At 39.3% G+C, this 18,647-nt stretch overlaps 1 long non-coding RNA gene across 3 annotated transcripts in view; it reads left to right on the top strand.

Annotated features, from left to right (window-relative positions):
* LOC102402106 overlaps nt 1-18,647 on the top strand; it is a 63,662-nt gene that overhangs the window by 12,263 nt on the left and 32,752 nt on the right. For 2 of the 3 annotated variants that reach the window (XR_006548202.1, XR_006548203.1), the window contains exons 1-2: nt 1,761-3,572; nt 11,633-11,703. This is a non-coding gene — a long non-coding RNA (uncharacterized LOC102402106). Of the gene's footprint in view, nt 1-1,760; nt 3,573-11,632; nt 11,704-18,647 lie in introns of those variants that run through there. The other variant, XR_328686.3, reaches the window with a different exon arrangement.

The following is an 18,647-nucleotide window of genomic DNA, read 5'->3' as shown; positions in this document are numbered from 1 at the left end:
AGGAAGGGAGACTAGGTTGCTGCTTGCAGAACAGCTAAGTGTATTCAGTTTTATTATGAGCCAGGTTTAGTTTGAATTAGTTCCTGTATAGATGTTAATTTCTTTCTTGTGCCAACACTGGGAGGCAGATGCTATTATTCCTAACAAGGAAATGGAGGCACAGAGAAGTTAAGTAATGTGCCTAAGGCATTCTAGCTGTGGAGTGGAGGATCTTGGGTTCAGATCCGGGTGGTCTGAATCAGGAGCTGTGCTAAGGAGCATGTCACTTTATGCTGTAGCTAACACTGGTACTTTAACCAAGTGACCAGAAAGGCGAATAAACTCAACTCATTATAGAAAGGACTTTAATATTCCTCATAGCTGGTCAGGAAGGGCATCAGAGTCCAGATGCTGCTACCAACATTTCTGTTTTATGTGTATTATTTTTCAATCAGGCTAAGTTTTTACTTTCATAGACACCAAGAAGTCCCCTTTATCTTGGCATCCCTCCATTCTTATTTAACAAGAGCTCTAGACTTCTTGTGGAGAAGGCAATGGCACCCCACTCCAGTACTCTTGCCTGGAAGATCCCATGGATGGGGCAACCTGGTAGGCTGCAGTCCATGGGGTCGCTAAGAGTCAGACACGACTGAGTGGCTTCACTTTCACTTTTCCTTTCATGAATTGGAGAAGGAAATGGCAACCCACTCCAGTATTCTTGCCTGGAGAATCCCAGGGACTGGGGAGCCTGGTGGGCTGCCATCTATGGGGTCGCACAGAGTCAGACACGGCTGAAACGACTTAGCAGCAGCAGCAGCAGCAGCAGCAGCAGCTAGACTTCTTGTGCACCTACTCTTTTTAATCTGTCCTGATAAGACCCATTTGCCCTGATTTCTCACATTTTAATTTTTTTTTTTTAGAGCAAGATACCTAAAGACCATGAAATCCTGTGGCTAATATTGACCAACTATCACAGGATAAATTTGATACATTACCACACTCTGGAGACCCTGTTCACATCAGGGGGGAAGTTGAGGAGGAGGGACAATGGAAATGAAGGGGTAGAGGACCCCATCTTGCCCCACTTGTGGGGATGGGGCTAGATAAAGGGATAAAGTGACTAGGTGGAGACCAGGACCACTGGCTGGAATACTATGAGAGTTTCCTATAGGAAATGCAGTAAGCTTTCAGAGATGCTTGGAAACAGAAAATGACAAATGACTACCTTGGCCAAATGGGCCTGGGTTTGAGTCTGCGAACTACCACTTTCCACTGTTGGCTTAGAACCGAAATCATCTCATCCCATGTGAGCATGAGGGTTGACCAGCATCTCTGAGTTGAGCAAACTTCTCTGTCTTGTCACTCGGGACGTCTGCTTATACAGAAGGTTGAGTACCAATCTGGGGTTGAGATTCTGATGATGGAATACTGATTTTTCCTTATGTTGTTGTTCAGTCACTAAGTCATGTCTGACCCTTTGAGACCCCATGGACTGCAGCACGCCAGGGTTTCCTGTCCTTCACTGTTTCTCGGAGTTTACTCAGATCCATATCCATTGAGTTGGTGATGCTACTCAACCATCTCGTTCTTTGTCACCCCTTCTCCTCCTGCCCTCAGTCTTTCCCAGCATCAAGGTATTTTCCAGTGATTCAGCTCTTCACATCAGGTGGCCAAAGTATTGAAGCTTCAGCTTCAGCATCAGTCCTTCCAATGAATATTCAGAGTTGATTTCCTTTAGGATTGACTGGTTTGATCTCCTTGCTATCCAGGGAACTCTCAAGAATCTTCTTTAGCACCATTGTTTGAAAGCATCAATTCTTTGGCATGCAGCTTTCTTTATGGTCCAACTTATGAGGCTGGCTGTCCTTCAAACTTCGCAATGATTTTGGGGTCAGAAGTCCATCTGTGTTATCATATATGTGACTGATTTTGTACATATCTCCGGGGCTTGACTAGGGCTATGTGAGTAGACACTTTCCTACCCAACTATGTGATCTGAGAATGGGCTAGTGGGTCATTTTCCAAGTGAAATGCAATCTATACCAGTTCTCTGTGGTTGCTGAGAGGATAAAACATGTGGGGCTGTTGGCTAGTCTACTAGCTTGCCATAAGTAAAGTCTACCTGAGAATGAGGTCTGGCAGAGGAAAGCAGGGCCAGAAAGTAGAGAGGGTGTCAAAGTGTTCCATAGTCATCATTTGGGCTCATAGACCTGAAGCCAGAGGCCTAATTTTTTAATATTTTGAGCCAATACATTTCTTGTTTTGCTGAGGTCACTTTGAATTAAATTTCTGTCACAAGCCATACATTTCGGACTAACATGCAATTAGGCCTGATACATGTTGTCTCAGGCAACCTAGATATTATAATGTCCATTTTACAAATGAGGAAATGGAGGTTTGGAGACCCAGGTAATTTGCATGAATATTACAGGTAGTCACTGAAAGAGCTAGGATTTGACACAAGGCCAATCTTGAATCTAAAGAGAATGTACTTTCTCTAAACCTTTGAAAATGTTTTCAGGTTTGGTTTCTTTTAGAAACATAAGCATCTGTGCGTCAAAGTCTCCTTTAGAGAGGCTACCTTCCTCATGCTCGGTTCTAGAATTTAGTCAGTGCATCGTCGGCTGACTCGAGTAGTTGTTTATACAGTCTATGAGCTTGCAGTTTATGGTATTTTGTAATTTTGTTTTCCCTGTCGTTTTGCTAATGCAGCTTTGTGAGCAAACATTGCCTATGATTTAAATCCGCCACAGTAATGAAACTCAGTGAGCACACACACATACACACATTTCCTCAGAACAGTCCACAGCACTCTGATTAATCTCATGTGTGAAGTACAGTGTTTATACAGGAAATCAGCAGGTGGCAATTAGCATCTTCGAAATTATCTGGGAAACACAACTGGAGCTGCCATTTCAGGATGGAAACATAGCAATAACCAGCAAAGTGACAAACCCCCTAGGAGCTGGGAATGAATCGGGCTGGGAGCCGGGGCTGCTAGGCATGCAACAGCTGGTGGGGCAGCTCGGTGTGGATCACAGATTGTGTGCCAGCCTCTTACTTTCCCTCCCGACAGTCAATAAGCAGTCTTTGGGTAGAGACATAAAATGGCCTGATAGGCAGACCATCGTAGAACAACCTTCAAAAATACTCACCCCCACCCATCCCCCCCACCCCCCGCCAAATCCTCAGATCTTAGTCTAGGTGCAGACAGACACTGGTGCTACTACTGTATTAGTTGGTAAAATATTGAACTATTTCCGTGTTGGTTAGTAAACAGCTGCTGTCTTGAGCTTGCTAAGTGGCATCCCACTGCTGTTTTCCCTGGGACCGCCTCAGCTCTCTAGGATTCACTGATCAAAAGCTGAAAGCCTGACTCCCGCCCCAGTGCTGAGTTCAGGGTCCATTCTGATTGGTCTGTGCCTGTGGTGTCTGGTCGTTAACTATTTGAAACATCATCCCACAGGAGTTTCAGGGACCACTGCAGAAGACAGATTCAGAGGATGGGTTCTGGAGAAGGAAGAAGCGGAATTAGTGCATGGACCGTTTTATGCTTGAGATGCTCTTTCTCAATAGCTGAAAAAAAAAATTCAGTATGTATATCTTTGTCTACATCTCTGTCATCTCTTTATCTCTATCATTTCTTGCATATGAAGTGTCAGTGAATCCGAACCTTTGCTCTTCCAATTGCAAGCAATATGACCTCAGACTGAGAATCAATGTCAGTCATTGGTTCTCAACCCTGTGAGCACATTAGAATCACTGTCGGGAGCTTTAACTACAAAATACAGATGCTTGGACCCCATCCACAGAAATTCTGATTCTGTAGATCTGACATGAGGTCCAATCATCAGAGTTTCTTTTTCAGAGTCACTCCTCAGATGATTTTTGAGAGGCCATTGTACTACCAACAAACTTTCTAAGCTTCAGCTTTCTCATGTAATAAAAAATGAGTACCAGTGTTGAACTCTGCTCAATGTTATATGGCAGCCTGGATGGGAGGGGAGTTGGAGGGAGAATGGATAACATGTATACACATGGCTGCATGCCTTTGCTGTCATCTGAAAGTAGCACAACAGTGTTAATTGGCTGTACTCCAGGATGAAATAAAAAGTTAAAAAAATGAGTACCAGTGCTTGTTTTGTGAGATTAAATGAAAAAAGGTATGTAAGACTCTTTAGCAGAGCGTGTGGCACATAATCTTGTGTTAGTTCTGTTAGTAATTCATATTCAGTACTTTAAAAAGCAGTTTTTATTGCATTATTTTGTAAATAATTACAGTGGTAACAAGTAAATTCATCCTAGTTATAAACAAATAACAGAAAGAGTAAAAAGTGATGAAAGGTATCCTTACTCCCTGTGTGCACAGAGGTGGACATTACCACATTCCTATGTGCATCCTTCCAGAAATTTACTTTTGCTTTTGTTTATGTGTCTTTAAAGATGTTGTTGTTGTTCAGTCACTTTTTGTGACCCTGTGAACTGGAGCATGCCAGGCTTCTCTGTCCTTCACTATCTCCCAGAGTTGAGTCTTTAATGTAAATAGAGCCATTTACAGTGTTCGGTGACTTCTTTCTTTTTGCTTAGCAGCAGGTCTGTATACCTTACAGGTCTCTCCATGTCAGTAAGTAGGCATGTACTCTGTCATTTTAACAATTGCATCTATCATATGTATAATGGATGTACCATAACTTAACCTTTTCCCATATTTATGGGCTAATATTTTAGAGAGTTTCTAGATTTTCATTCCAAACAAATCTGCAGTGAATACTTTTGTCTAGGCATTTTTGTGCACAGGGGTGCGTTCTCTTTAGATTATCCCTATAACTGATATCACTGGGTCGAAGATGATTGCGTAAAATGATGTTAAGTTCTGCTAAATTGCTCTCCCAAAATCTGTGCCAATTACATTCCTAATGAAGAATGAGAGTGCTGGGGACTCCCCTGGCGGTCCAGCGGCTGAGACTCTGTGCTCCCAACGCAAGGGGCCTGGTTCCGTCCCTGGTCGGGGAACTAGAGCCCGCATGCTGCAACTAAGAGTCCTGCGTGCCTCAGTGAAGACCAAGATCCTGCATGCTGCAGTTAAGACCCAGGGCAGCCAAATAAATATTAAAAAAAAGAATGAGAGTGTTGATTTTTCCATCCCTTTCATCTCCCACATTTAAGGGAGTTATTTTCATTTTTAGGAATGCACAGCCCATATTTGCGTAGCAGGACATAGAAACAGTGAGTCTCCGTCTTTTGCATTTCCCTGATAAATAATGATGTTGAGCACTTTTTCCAGTGTTTATTGATATATGATATTTCTGTTCAAGTGTTTCACTTTAAAAAAGTAGGACTTTGAGCCTTTTGAATTTCAGTCTATGGTTCATTTAAAATTCATGTTTGTTTATAAAGGAGACAGAGGGAGGAAGTTCTTTTTATTTTTTCCCTAATTGTTCAGCATCATTTGTTAAAAATTCTTCTCTTCATTGCATTGACGTGACACCTTTGTTTAAAATAAGTGGATTGAGTAGGTGTGAGTCTTCTTGCTTTTATTCTGTTCCACTGATCTATTTCCCTATCCTTACTTTGAGTCTTTGTCTTTTAATTGGAGATTATTGATGTACTTTGTTGACTGCCTGCTATATATCCTCATTTCTTTAGGTCCAAACTTTCTTGGTAAAAAAGGGACGGATACGAAAAGCAGATAAGGCAGATGACTATCCAGCCACTAGTAAACTAGTTCACAAAGCCATCAGGAAAATGAGCCTGCTTATTGTTAGTGGGGGTTTCCTTCTACTAATCAGTGGTCACCAGATAAAAGGATTATGCAACATGGATTTGCCAACATTTTCTACCTTAGTTCTGACCATGTCAGTGAAAGAATAGGGCTGCAGTAGCTAAAAATGTCTGGGGCTCACAGCTTCAGCCCAGCTTCCTTGAGTTTATATCCCAAGCCCATCTCTCTCTCTCTTAATCCTTTGCTAATTGCTCATAAACCTCCCAAACCACTCACCAGACCTTCTGCTAAAGTGGAACTGGCTAGACCATGTGCTATTCTACTGGTAATTGCTGCTTATTCTGCCCGTGTCATTGGCATGTGACTTCTAATTATAATATCATTATCAATAAAAGGAGACCCTCTGTTTTCTTTTTTTTTTTTTAATTTTATTTTATTTTTAAACTTTACATAACTGTATTAGTTTTGCCAAATATCAAAATGAATCCGCCACAGGTATACATGTGTTCCCCATCTTGAACCCTCCTCCCTCCTCCCTCCCCATTCCATCCCTCTGGGTCGTCCCAGTGCACCAGCCCCAAGCATCCAGTATCGTGCATCGAACCTGGACTGGCAACTCATTTCATACATGATATTTTACATGTTTCAATGCTATTCTCCCAAATCTTCCCACCTTCTCCCTCTCCCAGAGTCCATAAGACTGTTCTATACATCAGTGTCTCTTTTGCTGTCTCGTACACAGGGTTATTGTTACCGTCTTTCTAAATTCCATATATATGTGTTAGTATGCTGTATTGGTGTTTTTCTTTCTGGCTTACTTCACTCTGTATAATAGGCTCCAGTTTCATCTACCTCATTAGAACTGATTCAAATGTATTCTTTTTAATGGCTGAATAATACTCCATTGTGTATATGTACCACAGCTTTCTTATCCATTCATCTGCTGATGGACATCTAGGTTGCTTCCATGTCCTGGCTATTATAAACAGTGCTGCAATGAACATTGGGGTACTCGTGTCTCTTTCCTTTCTGGTTTCCTCAGTGTGTATGCCCAGCAGTGGGATTGCTGGATCTTAAGGCAGGTCTATTTCCAGTTTTTTAAGGAATCTCCACACTGTTCTCCATAGTGGCTGTACTAGTTTGCATTCCCACCAACAGTGTAAGAGGGTTCCCTTTTCTCCACACCCTCTCCAGCATTTATTACTTGTAGACTTTTAGATCGCAGCCATTCTGACTGGTGTGAAATGGTACCTCATAGTGGTTTTGATTTGCATTTCTCTGATAATGAGTGATGTTGAGCATCTTTTCATATGTTTGTTAGCCATCTGTATGTCTTCTTTGGAGAAATGTCTATTTAGTTCTTTGGCCCATTTTTTGATTGGGTCATTTATTTTTCTGGAGTTGAGCTGTAGGAGTTGCTTGTATATTCTCGAGATTAGTTGTTTGTCAGTTGCTTCATTTGCTATTATCTTCTCCCATTCTGAAGGCTGTCTTTTCACCTTGCTAATAGTTTCCTTTGATGTGCAGAAGCTTTTAAGGTTAATTAGGTCCCATTTGTTTATTTTTGCTTTTATTTCCAGTATTCTGGGAGGTGGGTCATAGAGGATCCTGCTGTGATGTATGTCAGAGAGTGTTTTGCCTATGTTCTCCTCTAGGAGTTTTATAGTTTCTGGTCTTATGTTTAGATCTTTAATCCATTTTGAGTTTATTTTTTGTGTATGGTGTTAGAAAGTGTTCTAGTTTCATTCTTTTACAAGTGGTTGACCAGAGTTCCCAGCACCACTTGTTAAAGAGATTGTCTTTAATCCATTGTATATTCTTGCCTCCTTTGTCGAAGATAAGGTGTCCATATGTGCGTGGATTTATCTCTGGGCTTTCTATTTTGTTCCATTGATCTATATTTCTGTCTTTGTGCCAGTACCATACTGTCTTGATAACTGTGGCTTTGTAGTAGAACCTGAAGTCAGGTAGGTTGATTCCTCCAGTTCCATTCTTCTTTCTCAAGATCGCTTTGGCTATTCAAGGTTTTTTGTTTTTCCATACAAATTGTGAAATTATTTGTTCTAGCTCTGTGAAGAATGCTGTTGGTAGCTTGATAGGGATTGCATTGAATCTATAGATTGCTTTGGGTAGTATACTCATTTTCACTATATTGATTCTTCCAATCCATGAACATGGTATATTTCTCCATCTGTTAGTGTCCTCTTTGATTTCTTTCACCAGTGTTTTATAGTTTTCTATATATAGGTCTTTAGATTCTTTAGGTAGATATATTCCTAAGTATTTTATTCTTTCCGTTGCAATGGTGAATGGAATTGTTTCCTTAATTTCTCTTTCTGTTTTGTCATTATTAGTGTATAGGAATGCAAGGGATTTCTGTGTGTTGATTTTATATCCTGCAACTTTACTATAGTCATTGATTAGTTCTAGTAATTTTCTGGTGGAGTCTTTAGGGTTTTCTATATAGAGGATCATGTCATCTGCAAACAGTGAGAGCTTTACTTCTTCTTTTCCAATTTGGATTCCTTTTATTTCTTTTTCTGCTCTGATTGCTGTGGCCAAAACTTCCAAAACTATGTTGAATAGTAATGGTGCAAGTGGGCACCCTTGTCTTGTTCCTGACTTTAGAGGAAATGCTTTCAATTTTTCACCATTGAGGATAATGTTTGCTGTGGGTTTGTCATATATAGCTTTTATTATGTTGAGGTATGTTCCTTCTATTCCTGCTTTCTGGAGAGTTTTTATCATAAATGGATGTTGAATTTTGTCAAAGGCTTTCTCTGCATCTATTGAGATAATAATATGGTTTTTATTTTTCAATTTGTTAATGTGGTGTATTACATTGATTGATTTGCGGATATTGAAGAATCCTTGCATCCCTGGGATAAAGCCCACTTGGTCATGGTGTATGATCTTTTTAATGTGTTGTTGGATTCTGATTGCTAGAATTTTGTTAAGGATTTTTGCATCTATGTTCATCAGTGATATTGGCCTGTAGTTTTCTTTTTTTGTGGGATCTTTGTCAGGTTTTGGTATTAGGGTGATGGTGGCCTCATAGAATGAGTTTGGAAGTTTACCATCCTCTGCAATTTTCTGGAAGAGTTTGAGCAGGATAGGTGTTAGCTCTTCTCTAAATTTTTGGTAGAATTCAGCTGTGAAGCCGTCTGGACCTGGGCTTTTGTTTGCTGGAAGATTTTTGATTACAGTTTCAATTTCCGTGCTTGTGATGCGTCTGTTAAGATTTTCTATTTCTTCCTGGTCGAGTTTTGGAAAGTTGTAGTTTTCTAAGAATTTGTCCATTTCTTCCTCGTTGTCCATTTTATTGGCATATAATTGTTGATAGTAGTCTCTTATGATCCTTTGTATTTCTGTGTTGTCTGTTGTGATCTCTCCATTTTCATTTCTAATTTTATTGATTTGATTTTTCTCCCTTTGTTTCTTGATGAGTCTGGCTAATGGTTTGTCAATTTTATTTATCCTTTCAAAAAACCAGCTTTTGGTTTTGTTGATTTTTGCTATGGTCTCTAATAAAAGGAGACCCTCTGTTTTCATTTGCCAGGACTGCCATAACTACCACACCCTGGGTGCCCTGAACAACAGAGATTTACTTGCTCATGGTTCTGGAGCCTAGAAGTCTGAGAGCAAGGTGTCCATAGGATTGGTTTCCTTCTGGACCTGTCTCCTTGACTGTAGATACCCGTTTTTTCCCTGTCTTCACGTGATCTTCTGTGTGTATCTATCTCTTATCCCTTTTCTTAGAGGAATACCAGTCATACTGGATCAAGACACACCCTTATGACCTCATTTTAACTTAATAGCCTCTTAAAGCACCCTATCTTGAAATACAGTCACATCCTGAAGTATTAGGGGTTAGGACTTGAACATATGATTGGTGGTGGGAGGGGGACACAATTCAGCCCATAACACTCTCTGGGTGGTCAGACATGGCTTTGGCCCCATTCAGTCACAGCTAGACCCCTGGCTGAACCTGGCTAGATTCAGCTGTGGTTTGGGCTCACCTCATCTTTGTGGTCCTAAGAATATACATCTCTCTGTTCTATCTTCTTCTCAATTCTTTTTCTCTTAAGATCCTCCCTGAATTCATGATTTGAATTTTATTGCTATATATATAACCGGAGAAGGCAATGCACCCCACTCCAGTACTCTTGCCTGGAAAATCCCATGGACGGAGGAGCCTGGTGGGCTGCAGTCCATGGGGTCGCTAAGAGTAGGACATGACTGAGTGATTTCACTTTCACTTTTCACTTTCCTGCATTGGAGAAGGAAATGGCAACCCACTCCAGTGTTCTTGCCTGGAAAATCACAGGGACGGGGGAGCCTGGTGGGCTGCCGTCTATGGGGTCACACAGAGTCGGACACGACTGAAGTGACTTAGCAGCAGCAGCAGCTATATATAACATAGCCAAAGCTTTTGTCAATTTATTTTTTAAATATGTTTCTTTCATTTAATAAAATAGATTAACCTTTGGATCCATTTGCCTTTCAAGTTATGTGTCTTTTTATCTCCATCATACTTTATGTTTCTGTTTACAATACTTCCTTGTTCTTTGTCTCCCTCCCCTATTCTGCTGCATATTATTGCATTGATTGAGTTTCTTTGGTTCACTTTTTTCATATTGGGTTTTTAGAAGTTATAGATCCTATTCTATTCTTCAGTGGTTGCCCTAATATTTTAACACATTAAAAACTCATCACTAAATTAGAGCACAATGTGGGGGAAAAAAGCTAAGCAATATAGAAAGGAGGCATAACATGAAAAGCAAGACTTTTCCAGACCCCTGCCTCCATTCCTCAGCATAATCTACTTTTGAACCATTTCTCTTTTGAATTATTATGCTTGTTACTTTCATAGCAAATAATTTTTTATACTTTTACTGTTTTTATTTGTTATATACAGACAGTATTTATTGAAGCTCAGTTTTGAAAGTTAAGGGATAGTCTTATCTTACATATATACAATGGAATACTACTCAGCCATTAAAAAGAACGAAATAATGCCATTTGCAGCAATATGAATGAATCTGGAGATTATCATACTAAGTGAAGTAAATCAGACAAGAGAAAGACAAATATCATATGATATGGTTTATATGTGGTACTTTAAAAAATGATACAAATGATTGTATTTATGAAACAGAAGCAGACTCACAGACAAAACAAATTTATGGTTATGAAAGGGGAAAGGTTGCAGACAAGGACAGACTGGGAGTTTGGGGTTGACATATATACTACTGTATTTAAATAGATAACCAAAAAGGACCTACAGGGAAATCTGTTCAATATCCTGTAGTAACCCAAATGGGAAAAGAATTGGAAAAGATTAGATATCTGTAGATGTATAACTGAATCACTTTTCTGTACACCTGAAACTAACACACTGTATTAATAAATCAACTATATAGTCCAATATAAAATAAAAATTAAAAAGTAAAAATAGTTCCAGATTAAAAAACAAAAGAAATGCCATAATATCTTTGTGAAACCAGTGATAATACTGTCAAACCTATGGAAAATTTCTTTAGACAAAGGAATAAAGTGAATAAATCTTTGTCAACAGGGGAAAAAAAAAAAAAGGAAAAAGGAAATCTTACTTAAAAGTCCCCACCTCCAAATTTAGCTAGCTAATTATTTATAGTTCTAGCAATTATTCCTCTAAAGTTAATATGATCTACAAACTTTAATTTATTTTTCCAATATCTATCTTCAGACAATATCATCTGATACTACCAAAGATGTAGAAATTAGTACTCCTACATTTTTTTGCTCTCCTCTGGCTCCCAACTTCTGTGTATTGCCACTTTCATAATATTTATATTTTGCTAATAGATTTAACACAGAAATAATTGAAAATGAATAAATACATGTATTATTATGATATTATAAATATAATATAAATATCTTTCATTCCAGAGCTAAGTACTATCATTGGACTTGTCGAAAGGAAAATAGGATCTTATGCTGCTAAACATGTATGCGTGAAGGTAAGTGTTCCATGGTATCAAAATAAATTGGATTATCTTTTCTTAGAATCCATCAATTGCTCAAAAATCACTTCACACTTAGGTTGGCTTTATATTTAGACTCTAACTTCCTTATATAGCTTTCTTTGGGAGAAAGTGGTTCTGGAATTTCTAATTGCTTTTCTTTTTATTTTTCTCTCTGTAGCTCAAGAAGCTTGTCTTTATAATTTCCCTAAGCATAACCATATTTCTAACAGATGTCCAACTCCACTCTGTGCTGAGTATGGTCTTTTTTTACAAAGACATCTCTAGCTCTGCCAGAGGCTTCTGACTTCCACCTTGGGTTTAAACTAATTGTTTTGCAACCTGCTACACAAATGTCTAGGGGGTCTCCCTTTATGTATTGGGCTTCCCTGATAGCTCAGCTGGTAAAGAATCTGCCTGCAATGCGGGAGACCTGGGTTCGATCCCTGGGTTGGGAAGATCCCCTGGAGAAGGGAAAGGCTATCCACTTCAGTATTCTGGCCTGGAGAATTCCATGGACTGTATAGTCTACAGGGTAGCAAAGAGTCGGACACGAATGAGCGACTTTCACTCACTTTATGTATTACTAGGTTAGAGCCATTGTATCTTAGGTGCTATGTTTTCCTCTTTTTTTGAAAAAATGAGTGCTTTTTTTTGTTTTTAAAAGAACGAGTATCAATTTTCTGAATCCTTGAATGTCTGAAAAATAACTTTATTGTATAACATTTTATGCATATTTTGGTTATTCATAGATTTACATTTCCTTACTGTGGGGAAAGTTTTCCCTTATTATTTATTTTATTATTTTATCCCCTCCATTTTCTGTGTTTCCTTTTTCTGAGCTACTGACAGACAAATGGCAGAAATTCTGTATTTATTCTCTACTTCTCTGAACTTTATTTACATAAGACTTTTAATCTTTTTGTTCTTTTATGTTCATTCTGGGAGTCTCTTAGTTTGATCATAAATTGAGGCTTTTAGCTCCATGATTCTGTGCTGTCCATATATTGTCAAATTATAGTGAATATATTTTATAAATTTCCAATTTTTAATTATTTAAAGTTTAAATAGTTTTAATAATTATTTTTCTTAACAGGAGTTTTAAATATGATTTTAAAAAACTATTTATTTTTGGCTCTGCGGGGTCTTCACTGCTGTGTGGGTTTTTCTCTAGTTGTTGCAAGTGGGAACTACTCTCTGGTTGTGGTGCTTGGGCTTCTCATTGCAGCGGCTTCTCTTTTTGCAGAGGCCTGCGACTTCAGTAGTCGTGGGTCCTGGGCTCTAGGACACTGGCTCAATAGCTGTGGCTCACAGGCTTAATTGCTCCACGGCATGTGGAATTTTCCCAGATTAGGGATTGAACCCATGTCTCCTGCATTGGCAAGTGGATTCTTTACCACTGAGCCACCAGGGAAGCCCTTTAATGTGGTTTTAATGTGTTTTTAATGTGATTTCTTATTGAATATTTCTGAAACTATTAATTATAGAATTTAACATTTTCTTTTGCCTCTCCAAGTAACTGTCATTTTTTAGGGGTTAGTTTTCTCTTTCATAGATTCAAAGCTTTTTTATGGCATTAGTTTTCTTCATAGGTTGGACTAGAGCTAGAAGTCTGGACTCCACATAATTTTCTCTCAAAACTTCATAGACATTGCTTCTCTGTCTTCTGATAGTGTTGTTAAGAAGTCTGATGATATTATGATCATTTTTTCTTATATGGGTAACTGGTTTTACATTTTTTAAATTTCTTGGAACTCTTAGGTTATTCTTTTTGTCAACTGAAAGGTAAGCATACCTTCAGGAATCACAAAAATATTTGGGAAATAACGTTATTAAACAGTAGGTAACAAATTGAGTAAACTGAAAAAACTAACACACAAGAAACAGGAAAATAGGAAATATGGGATAGAAAGACTTTAAAATACAAATAACTCATATTTTAAGAGTTATTGGACAAGAAATAGCATTCACAAAACATTTTATAGGCTGATATGAAAAAGAAGCACTAAAGATCTTGAAACGAGCACACTGACATTAAAAAAATCCCTCAAGATAGACTAAACCATTGAAAAGACACCACTAAAAACAAATCTGTGATGGTTTGTCCCAAAGTGCAGTACAAATGGGCAACAAAAAGGAAAGAAAAGAAACTATGAGACAAAAGTTAATATGGAGGTGAATCTAAAAGTCCCTGCAAAGCAATTTACCAATGATTTCAAATTTGTGAGGCAAAGCAGTTTTGAACTCAGACTTATATTCAGCTAAACTAGCATCACATGTGAGGTTCTCATCCAGCTGGAAAAGGAATGAGAGATTCTTATCTGTAAACTTGGGATTTCTTGCTGATTTGTTGAAAAGATCTGTTTTTATACCTGTGGCATCCTTCAGTGCATATTTTGGACTCTAATTTTCTCTCCTTTCTCTCTCTTTTTTTTTAACATAAAAAAGACATACCCAATAGTCTTTTTATGTTTTAGAAACTGAACTCTTCAATTTGTGTGTGTGTGTGTGTTTAAAATAACAATTCTGAAACTGTTTTATGTGTATCCCAAAGGAAATATATTGTGAAAAATGAGAGACAAGCTTCTCACTGCCAGACAAATGGGGGGAAATGTGGAAAAAGGAAAGGCTTGAATAAATCCAGTGGTGTTGGATTGGACCTGGAAATATCCATGTGAATTCATGATTTTAAATATGGGTAGAAAAATACAGAAATAGATTTATTAATGTATTATTTATATAAATGGTATTATGTATATATATATGTCTTTCTTTTCTATCTAATGTCTGAGATGGTCTCATAGCAGTGACAACCCAGTAATAATGAGTACACCTAATACTCATATCTTGGTGTCTAAATCCCATTCTCCAATAAAAAGAGTCAAGATGTCTTGGAGAAATGTGTGACTCCAAGGCAAGGGTAGGAAAAGTACAGTATGAACTTGGAATATCATATACCAGCAAGCAAGGAAAGTGCTCAGTTGATAGGGACATGGGAAAAGGCCTCAGGAGTCAGTTTTAAGAGTCTCCCACTGACCAAATCTGGGACAGTTTGAACAACAAAATAAATAATGATAGTCCTGGATGATGAGTAAAATAAGAATCCATGAGTCCATATAGATGTTACTATATGAATAAATAAATGGTGAGGAGGGAAACATTTTGCTTACAGTAGAATTCCAACTAGTAAATCTATTAATAGAAGCCATGAGGGAACTAGAAGATCACCATTCAGCAATAACCAGAGCAATAATTTTTTTTAGGTAAGAGTCATTAATGAATGTTAAAACTGGTAAATACATGCATGATGAGAAACAGGCTAGTTATATCATCTTGGAGTATCTCCCAAAAGGAAATGTATTGTTTACAAAAGGAAAAATATTAACTTTATGGTAGAAAAACCTGTCTGCCATCACCTTAGCCCAATGATCACATGTCTTTCTTTCTGCACTATGATGTAAGTCCCCAAGCATGGGAATTTATTTCTGTTTTATTCACTTCTGTACCTTCAACACCTAGAGTAGTGCTAAGCACGTAGTAGATGCTCAGCAAGTAGTTTTTGGCTGAATATCATATTCATGTTGATGCCTGTATTTGTAAGCTCAACTTCATCAGCTATATTGTTTGTAAGCTCTGTATCCTTATGAATGTCTTATCTACTTGATCTGTCACGGGCTGAGAGAACTGAATGAACATTTACACTGTGTTTTTGTCTAAGTCTTTTAGTTTCTGCTGTTTTTGCTGTAAGCACTCTGAAGACATGCTATTTGGCGTATAAACATTTATGATGGTTAGATCTTCATGTGGGTTGTACTTTTGTCATCATTAACATAAACCTCTTTGCTTAGTTTAATACTTTCTTCTTTAAATCAAATCTCACAATTACAGTGTAGTTCATGCTTTCTTTTATCATCTGTATTTTATTTTTTAGCACTCTAACTCATTGCCTATTCATTTATTTAATCCAATCAGTTTTCCTAGGATTCTGCTCTCGTTTACTTTGTTACCCAGTCAAGAGAAACGTGACCATTTTGAGACTGTTCTGTTAGTTCTAACAAAACGATTTTCTCTTTACTTCTCCATCTGTCAAGCTATCATTTCACCTTGAAATGTGAAATGTTCTTCGGTTTCCCAGGTAGAGCTAGTTACTGTCTCCAATATGTACATACAATATTTTGTATTTCTAGAATAGCCTTTAACATGTTTTTCAAATTATGTTTTAATGATGGCTTTGATAAGGAGATTTCATTCTCTCAGGTTTGAGCTTCCCAAGGCCAAGGATGTTACAGCAGTTGGTATATTGGCTTCTGCTTATGTGTCACTTCAGTTTGCACCTTAAGGTACAGGTAATGCAGCACTTGTTTTTTTTTCACATCCCCTGAAAAGTAAGTCACACTTCCCTAAGCATTAGTAGGCAGTGCAGATCCTACTGAAGATTTTGTCGGGAAGCGATGGAGAGTTTTACATGACACTCCACGCAGCACACAACTTCCAAAAAAACCCTTCTGCGAAGTGTCTCCTAGCTTGTTTCTCTTTGGATAAAGTTTCCAGATTGTCAGGCTTCAACTACCTTCTTTCCCTCACTGTTCCTGAGAATTGTCCTCTTTTTCCAGGGCAGGAAAACATAACCTCTCACCCTTTAATTTTATGGTCTGTGACCTAAGTCTGATGGTTGGGTTCTTCAGGATCTTCATAACTGACACCCCAAGCCTAGGGTTTGGAGAAACAGAAACCCTTTCTCTCAAATGATTTTCTCTGCTGGGAGTTTCAAAAGCGTATTTTTAAAACTAAAAAGGTGAGCACCCATGCTTTTCTTTCTCTTTGTATCTCTGTAACTCTACCCTGAGGGCATGGGTCTTAGAAGCTTTTGCTACTTCCTGGGTGGGGAAGATAGAGAAGTAGGAGATGCTCTGGAATGAAACACAGATTAAAGTTAGAAAATGCTCCTCAAGAGGTACAGAGTGACATGGGCCACAGCATAGGGTCACGGCCTTCTCCCGCCTCTCCATCCTTCTGCCAAAAGCTGCAAAATCTTCATATCAGAAACCAGAGAATCACTGTGGGCCAGTGATGGGACTCGGATCAAGGTAGGAAGAGACCATGAGAAGGAGGCTTGGTTGGTATGATGACAAGTCACAGCTTTTTATCCTGAAAAAAAGATTTTTATTTTCTGTTTCGTATTTAGACTGTGAACAAATCATCTCCCCTTTGCTGCCCTTCAGCTGTGCTGGAGTGGGCTTGGAGGGTCGTGACTCTCACCCGGTTTACTATGCACGGGCTAATGGGACTGAGTGCCAGTTTTACAGTCTCTTGAAACCTCAGTCCTCTCACCTGCAAAATGGGCTACCAAGGCCCCACTGCTTTGCCCTGCATGGGTTTGTGGAGGACCAAATGAGCAAGTTGACAAGTAATTGAGTCCTTTCAAAAGTGTAATATATGATGGAAAATGAGTGTGCAAAGCTTTGGGAGACCTGTTCTTGTATTCTGTCCTTCAAGGGCTTCCTGAGATATCAAACTTGCTGGCAAGGAAGACGAGGCATTCTGACAACGGTTTATCTGCCTTCTCTTGGGACAATGACTTTGCTGCTTCAGGGGATACTCATAGGTGCGCATCCAAAAGTGAACAGCAGAGGGCAGCCTGTGCTCAACAATGATAATATTCTGCAGGCTCCAGGAAGCTCGAGGATGTGGTGGCCGGGAATTAGGATAAAATGCTCATGCTGCTGCTGCTGCTGCTAAGTCGCTTCAGTCGTGTCCGACTCTGTGTGACCCCATAGACGGCAGCCCACCAGGCTCCCCCGTCCCTGGGATTCTCCAGGCAAGAACACTGGAGTGGGTTGCCATTTCCTTCTCCAATGCATGAAAGTGAAAAGTGAAAGTGAAGTTGCTCAGTCGTGTCCAACTCTTAGCGACCCCATGGACTGCGGCCCACGAGGCTCCTCCGTCCATGGGATTTTCCAGGCAAGAGTACTGGAGCGGGGTGCCATTGCCTTCTCTGAAAATGCTCATAGAGTCCACTAATACTGGAATCTTGGAGAGCAGCTCAGGATTGTTATTTGTTTTTGCTGTCTGTATTTCTTTAAAATTATGGGTTTGAAAGGAACACACATTTGGTTTTAAAAGGTTAGAAAGGTGCAAGAGTTTATAAGAAACTCCTTACAGTGGCCCTACACAGCCTGGTCTCCCTTTCATTTCTCTGCCTTCAAATCCTGTACTCTCCCCTGGCTCCAGCTCTCCCTTGGGAGCCCATCTTTGCTTTACTCTTCCCTCTTCCAGTATGACTCTTACTCAAGATTTCAGTGAGGCTTATTTGCTCACCTTCTTCACATCCCTTCTTCTTCTTCTTTTTTATAAATAATTTCATTTATTTATTTTTGGCTGTGCTGGGTCTTCCTGGCTGGGCAGGCTTTTCTCTAGTTGTGGTGGGTGGGGGCTACTCCCTGGTTGCAATATGTGGGCTTCTTTTGTTAGGAAACACAGGCTCGAGGGCACTCAGGCTTCAGTAGTCTTCATTCAGAAGTGTGTGGTCTTCATTCAGGAGCATGTAGTCTTCATTCTGGAGCTTGTGGTCTCCGTATTTTCGGCTTCTGGGCTCTAGAGCACAGGCTCAATAGTTGTAGCACATGGGCTTACTTGCTATGTGGCATGTGGGGTCTTCCCAGATCAGGGACTGAACCTGTATCTCCTGCATTGGCAGACTACTTACCAATTCAGCCACCACGGAAGCCTCATTGCATCCCTTCTTAACACTCCCTATCCTCATTTAAATGGTGCCTGGAACACAGTGTTACAAAATTTTTTTTTTCCTTCACTAATCAGATAGGTGGAAAGTAGTCTCTTATTTGCTCAAAAAATTGAAAAGACATCCCTGATAAAAGGTAGAGCCTGACCCCTGGCTTGCAGAGCCTGCTCACTGTGGGCAGGGTAACAAGCCCTGTCCT

This window comes from Bubalus bubalis, chromosome 24, assembly GCF_019923935.1.
Source record: "Bubalus bubalis isolate 160015118507 breed Murrah chromosome 24, NDDB_SH_1, whole genome shotgun sequence".
In the NCBI taxonomy this organism is placed as follows: domain Eukaryota; kingdom Metazoa; phylum Chordata; class Mammalia; order Artiodactyla; family Bovidae; genus Bubalus; species Bubalus bubalis.
This window is presented reverse-complemented; position numbering and strand designations above follow the sequence as displayed.